This window comes from Fukomys damarensis, unplaced genomic scaffold (assembly GCF_012274545.1).
Source record: "Fukomys damarensis isolate Sample0158 unplaced genomic scaffold, DMR_v1.0_HiC HiC_scaffold_31, whole genome shotgun sequence".
NCBI lineage: Eukaryota > Metazoa > Chordata > Mammalia > Rodentia > Bathyergidae > Fukomys > Fukomys damarensis.
In genome coordinates this window covers 8,052,952-8,060,386 of record NW_022900943.1, presented here as the reverse complement: position 1 = coordinate 8,060,386, position 7,435 = coordinate 8,052,952, and the positions used below count along the sequence as shown (strand labels likewise).

Genomic DNA, 7,435 nt, shown 5'->3' with positions numbered 1-7,435 from the left:
TATATATATATATACATATAGTATTTATACTAGGAAAATCAAGCACAAAATACATAAAACAGCTTGCAAAAAATATGGAATGCCTCAGTTTTAAATACTATACTCACAACATTCAGAAAGGAGAACCAGTTAACCATCATGGAAATAACATTCACAAAAGTCTGTCCATTTTTTTACAGAAACTGGGAAATTTTCTTCTTAAAGAAATATAGTGCCTTACTATTTACTACACACCCGCACAAGTATAAACATACATACACAAAATAAGCATACACTTGTAAAATTTTTAATATTTTATATTTCTTGAAACAGATACCATGAAGTTTAAGGCAAATTCCCCCATGGGGCTTTCTGTTTTCTTTGCAAAACCATTTTTCCAAGAGGTCATGTAAAACTGCCTTATTTGGAAAAGTGATTGAAATCTGTAGGTTTAGATGCTTTCAATATTCACTCAAATGCCCTTGTATGAACTTAACAATGTTCAAACAATGGAGAATGTTTACATGAGTCAACAATTGTTCCATTTCAGACTTGGTACTAAGAAAGGGAATTCAATTTCAATATCAAAAATTTAAAAAACAGCAATTGAGAAGCAATCCCTGCCTACCACAAACTTTCCCATTGCCTGGATTCAGACGGCTGTTCCTTCATGTATCCAGAATAACCACTCTGTACTCTGTTCATAGCTTTGTTCTTGACCTCTGAAAATGTTCCCTTTTACTGTAAATTTATAGAATTCTCATATCAGAAAAACTACATGAATAGTTTGTAGTCTAGTAAAGATTTTAAGAAAAAGAAAACATGCAGTCAATTAAATAAAATGCTGCTGAACTCCAGGCTCTCCAAATTGGACTGAAGTTGAACATTATTTTAATTGATCTTATCAGAATTTGCAATGATATTTGCAATGATATTTGCAATGATATTTGCAATGAAATATTGAGGCAATTTATAAAGGAGAGATTACAAATGTACCTACAAGAGACATCTTTACCACTAATACGATAGCAATCGTTGCTGGAATTGTCACATGGCTTTTGTCCCCATTTCTTTACTTCTTTTTTCAATATTAAAAAATTGGAATGTAGCAATTGTATATTTACGAAGTACAGTGCGGCAGTTCAATACGTTTACAATATGTAATGATTCCATCAGTATAAGTAACACGTATGTCAGCTCAGATATGTAGCATTTCACTATATTGGGAACGTGCACGAGACCCTCTCTGTTAATTGTAGTCGACCACAGTTTTCCCACTCTCGTATTCCGCCTCTCTCAGCGCACCCTTTTTACTGTCTTCTCTCCATCCAAACTCTCCACAACCTTCCTGGGCTCTCGCACTCACTATTCTACTCTTTTTCCATACAGTCTTAGCTTCCACACTCAGGCGCAGTAGAGCACGTCCGGTAGCAGGATGAGACATCGATACGTTTCCGAGGTTGGCAAGTGCTATGCTCCATGGGTAGCCCCTGACCTGATTCCCATCAGTGGCCAAGGACTTCCTGGGTGACCTTGTGGATTGAAGTCTGTCTTACTACTTCCTGGCTGCAGGTGAGTGAAGAGGGTGCTCACCTGCTCCTCAGTCTTTCATCCAGCTGTTTGAGGTGTTGCTGCCCAGCAGTGCCCCTAGGCTGTGGGAAAGAGGGTGGCACCAAACTGATGAGTCACAGTGCTGGGTCAGCAAAGATGCTTGATGCAGGAGGCTGGGTGTCTCCCAGAACTATGGTGGCTAAGATCTCAAGATGGCAACCATGCAGCAGGAGCCTTTCTGGAATGGAGAACAGTATGGGCTGGGCTCTTTGAGCAGCGCAAGCCAGCTGTAAGTTTCTCCAGAAGTATTCTCCAGTGTCTGTGGAGTGGGTGGGGACTTCTGGGTGACTTCTACATGTCCTTTCCTCACCTAGCAAACTTGCTCTTGGTTTAGGATTGATCTGGAGAAATGGTACAGTAAACATTGTATACTTTGTTCTCATCTTTGGAAGGCCATCAAGTATCTCCATTCTCTACCACATCATGACACTGATTTCAGTACTCTGCTTCACAAACTCCAGTGAATTAGCTGTTGGTTTGTCTTTTTTTTTAGACAATTTTTGTAGAAGGCACCACTAGCCATTCATCTTAAAGCTTGCATAGTTTGTTTTCAGTCTCAGTTTACTTTGGATTGGAATTTTTCTATTCCTGAAGAGAACAGTGAAAGAAAGAAAGGAAAACCAAAGATGTAAACATTGCCTAGACAGGGGCTGTGCTCCTTTTGGGGGGATGAGAGCATAGGAGGCAAAAACATGGAAGCAAAGGAATGGCAGGTGTGGAAAATAGATTCTGAAAAGTTCTGGGCTACAGAGGAGCTATTTTTGAACATGCGGCTTTCAGAACATCAGTAACCTTTGAACCTGAATATGGTATGTCTTAAAAGTTCCTTTAACCTTTTGCTAAAATATATAAATGAATATATTATATTATATAGAGGCCCAGGGGCAGTCACATTGAAAGATACAATTTTGTAGTCGTCAGATTTGTAGGAATCAGTTTCGACTTGCAATTCGTGTTATGTAAATCAAATCTGTAATGATTGACAGGGGGTTTTTATAGGAATGATATGCCGCAGATGTATTTGTAATTGGCCAATACTTGTTTACATTTATGTCTCAAGCATTGTTGATGTAGCTATATTTTAAACAATATGGTGAATTATTTTATTTAATTATCTTGATAAAGAAGTTTAAATTAATTTCTAGAAGTTTCTTCAAGAAAACTTTTGCTTATTTGGAATTTTTCGAACTTAGCATGGCACACACGAACTTCATTTTAGGTATAGAGTACAGTTACATTCATCATTGGGAGCTTGTGTCTTTACATGTCAAGTCTTGGTTCTCATTTTTTCCCCTTGTCACTGCCCTGCCTTTACCCCCTCCTCCCTTCCTATTTACAAATACTTTATTTCCATTTTTTCATTTTCTCATATCTTTTCTTTTCTCTTATTTATTTTCCCCTACCCTTCCCATTTTCCCTACACCTTTAGCCCTTTTCTTCCTATTATACTTTGTCAATTATACCATTAGGATCTTATTTACAATTATAGTTTTTCACACCAGAGAAGCTATTCAGTATTTACATATGTGTGACTTATTTCACTTTAAAGTATATCCTCAATATGCAAATTCTATTTTCATTATAAAAATATATGTTATACAATTGTGCCAGATGAAGAAAGAAATTACAATCCTCTGTGTGAGTTGCACTGTTAATGATTTACTTTTGGTTCTCATCTCTTTCTACTACCTAGTAGTAGAACATGAAAAGTAGTAGAAGACCTAGTAGTAGAAAACCTAAAGAGAGGTTTGACTTTATTCCCATCAGTGGAAACACTGGTAAATTCTGAGACCTCAATTCGGCCCCTATTACAAGAGGACAAAATACCTTCAGTCTTAAATGTTTTCTGTGTTTATGTGTGACTATTTTGTTTACATTTTTGCTTTATAAGCAGTTAGAATTATGATCCTTTGACTGCACTGCTAATCAGTGCTTTGATGTTTTCTATCGCATAGCTATTTGGAAAGCAGTTTCAGCTTATGCAAGATAGAGGCCTTTCTTAATCCTTTTATCCAGGTTTACCATAACTCTGAATGGGTCAATCAGAAATTGAATTAGCTTACAATAAAACAATAATTTGAATCATGTTCTGCTATTATCTTGTATGCACAGGATTCACTCACTTAATCTGCCAGGTCCTATAGTAGAAGAAAAGCCCCAAACAGCCATTGTATACCTTCCCAGGATTCAGAGGCACCCTTCTGTATATTGAGCCGTGAACGCTGCTCTACAAATGTCCGATAGGGAGGTTTGATGATGGCTTGTATCACACAGGAGGGAATCTGGATGGTTTTTATACTCAGCCACAAAAGTAAAACATTTTCAAAATTCAAATATTAATACAATCGGGATGAGAGAGTGATGTGCAGCTTCACAGTAAAAGTACAGGAATATTTTCATTGACTGAATTAACTTTCCTCTACCGCTCATCTGTAGCTGTCTCTAAACACTTTGGTACAAGCCTCCATTGAGATATGCATCATGAACATTTCTTCTCAGGGAACGTGACTTTAATGTTTTCTTTGATCATCTGTGAATTTTAACTTTGATAAAACCTGGTATGTGAATTTTTTCTTTGTGTGTCAATGATTTTTGTGTTTATTTTCCTAAGGCATTACCCACTTCCAATGAAGACATTCCCCTGTGTTTTCTTCTACCTTGAACAATTGCCCCATTTTGAATTAATTTTGTCCCTGGAATGATCTAGTTGTTACAAGATCATTTCTTAAAAAGCCTTTTTTCTTTTGGCCTTGAATTTATTTAGTGCCCGGTCAATCAATGTCTAAATATTTCTGAATTCTTTATTAAATTCTGTATGTGAATTTGTTCATATTCCAATATTACTCTATGCTTACTAGGGTTACTTTGCATGAAAGATGATATTGCCTATAATTTTCTTCTTAATATCTGAGATTATTTAAGTATCTAAGCTACTTTCATTTTCATATAAATTTAATGCTTAGAGTTTTAATATCTATAACAAGAGCTGCAGGAAATTTAATTTGTATTACACTGAATCTATGGCAAATTTGAACAGAATTGACATGTTAACAGTATTGACTCCTCCTACCCACAAACATGTCATATTATTTCATGCATTTGAGTTTTTAAAATATCCCTTAATAATGTTCTGTGTGTGTAAAAGTCATATGTTTGTTGTGATAAATTTAAGCTAATCCTCCAAGGTGAAATAAATCAGACATGTGGTTAAATGCTTCTCTGTTTGTCTACTGTGAGAAGCTGAAAGTAGAAATAAGGACTAAAATGTATAACAGATATTGGGAAATGGGCAACAATATTCAAATGAGAAGGGGAACAAAGGAGGAAGAAGAGGGAAAAATGAGACAAGAAAAAAACAGACTAGAAGGAAAAATGTAAAAAAACCTTTGTAAATAAGGAAGAACAGAGGTGTTGAAAGCAGGGAAGGAATGGAAAAAAAAGAAGAATCAAGATATATCATGCACAGGTACAAATTCCCTATGATGAATGTTGTCATTATGTGTACCTAAAATGTACCAATAAATGTTTTGCTAAAAAGTTAACTTTTAAAATGTATTTCTCCTTTTTTTGCTAGCAGAAATCAATTTCTATATTAACATTGGTTCTGGCATCCTTACTAAATTCACTTATTGCTGTTCACGGAAAATTATTTATAGATTCCATAGGCTTATAGACAAATATAATCATGCCATTTGCAAATAACAGTAGATATTTTATTTCTTTTAATTGCCCTGATATTCCGATTAGCTTGTTAGGAAGAGTATTCAAAAGAAGTAATCGCCCGTTTTTCAGAACTGCAGCATTTCAACCCTAAGTATGCCATCAGGTTGTAGAAGACTCGGTCACATGAAATTTCCATGGATTCCTCAGAATTTTCTGTTATTCTGGATGCAGATAGGATGCAGTGGCTCAGCTCTTGAACGATAGCCAAGTCTAAGGTGGGGAGAGTGGGAGCACCTGACATGGAGTCTGGGCAGATTCAAGAGCCAGTTGCTCTTGTTCTTCTTGGTGCCACTGCCCTTCTGTCCCACTTCCCTCTGACCTTCTTCACTACAGAGGTCCTGTGACTCAACTCTCAGCATCGCACACACGGGAAAACTGTAATTTGACTACCTGTGAGTTAGCGAGATATTTCAATCAGTTTTAGTTTATGTTCAAATACAATCCATTGTGTGGCCCTAATCATATGAAAATGCAATTGATATTTGTTGAATATTTGTTGAATGAGTCAATGATGAAATATAGGGCCAGGAATGCAGCTCTGCATTACTCTGTCTGCCTGCCATGTGCAAGGCCCTGGTTTGATTCCTGGTACCAAAGAAATGACTCAATAAATAAGATTTACATATTTTTAAAAAAGATTTTGGACAACTCTGCCATTAATAATGTTTCATCTATTGAGATAACAGTTATAGATATGACTGTCTTAGGAAGATACAGTGTTTCCAAATAACAGACTCACGGAGAGAAAAAAGTAAGGGAAAAAATCCCTTTTACAATAGCATCCAAAAAAATGAAGTATCTAGGAATCAATCTAACAAAAGAAGCAAAAGATCTCTACACTGAAAACTACAGCACTCTGAAAAAAGAAATTGAAGGGGATATAAAAAAATGGAAAGATATCCCCTGCTTCTGGGTAGGAAGAATCAACAAAGTGAAAATGGCCATACTAACAAAACTGCTATATATATTCAATGCAATGCCAATTGAAATCCCAACACTATATTTCACAGAACTAGAAAAAAGAATCCAAAAATTCATTTGGAACCATAAGAGACCTAGAATAGCAAAAGCCATTTTAGGCAACAGACACATGGCACCAGGTATAACAATTCCCAATTTGAAACTATACTAAAAAGCCACTGTGATAAAAATCGCATGGTACTGGCAAAGAAATAGGCCTGAGGACCAGTGGAACAGACTGGAAGACACTAAAACAAACCCAGATGTACTCAGCTACCTCATTTTTGACAAAGGAGCTGACCATCCTCATTGGAGGAAAGATAGCCTCTTTAATAAATGGTGTTGGAAAAACTGGATGTCAACCTGCAACACATTAAAATTAGACCCATATCTTTCGCCATGCACTAAATTAAAATCCAAATGGATTAAAGATCTAAATATTAAAACAGAAACATTAAACTTGCTGGAAGGTAAGTTAGGCAGAACTCTGGAAGACATTGGTATAGGAAAAGACTTTATGAACAAATCCTCAGTAGCACGGGAACTAGCAGAAAGAATCAACAACTGGGATCTCATCTTACTAAAAAGCTTCTGTACTTCAAAAGAAACCATTAGCAGAACTAAGAGACAATCTACAATGTGGGAAAAAATTTTTACCAGCTGTACCTCAGACAAAGGACTATTATCAAGGATATATAAAGAACTCAAAACAATCAGTCCCCCCCAAATATAAAGACCCAATTCAAAAATGGGCATCCAAAATGAACAGACATTTCTCAGACAAAGAAGTAAAAGCAGCAAGTAAATATATGAAAAAATATTCCACATCACTGATCATTTGAGAGATGCAGATGAAAAAAACACTGAGATTCCACCTCACCCCACAAAGAATGGCTGCTATCCAGAAATCACACAATAACAAATGTTAGCGGGGTTGAGTGGAGAAAGGAACCCTTCTCCATTGTTGGTGGGAGTGCAGACTATTGCAACCACTATGGAAATCAACATGGAGGTACCTCAAAGAGCTTGGACCGGAGGTTCCATTTGACCCAACCATCCCTCTGCTAGGTATCTTTCCAAAAGAACTAAAAGAATCATATCACAGAGAAGTATGTGCACCCATGTTTATAGCGGCACAGTTTGTAATAGCTAAATCTTGGAA

At 36.4% G+C, this 7,435-nt stretch overlaps 1 long non-coding RNA gene across 1 annotated transcript in view; it reads left to right on the top strand.

The window, feature by feature from the left end:
* The first annotated feature begins 1,375 nt into the window (after nucleotides 1-1,375).
* The window catches only part of LOC104866790, an 11,061-nt gene continuing 5,001 nt past the window's right edge, over nucleotides 1,376-7,435 (top strand). The window contains exon 1 of the long non-coding RNA XR_781563.1: nucleotides 1,376-1,551. This is a non-coding gene — a long non-coding RNA (uncharacterized LOC104866790). The remainder of the gene's footprint in view (nucleotides 1,552-7,435) is intronic.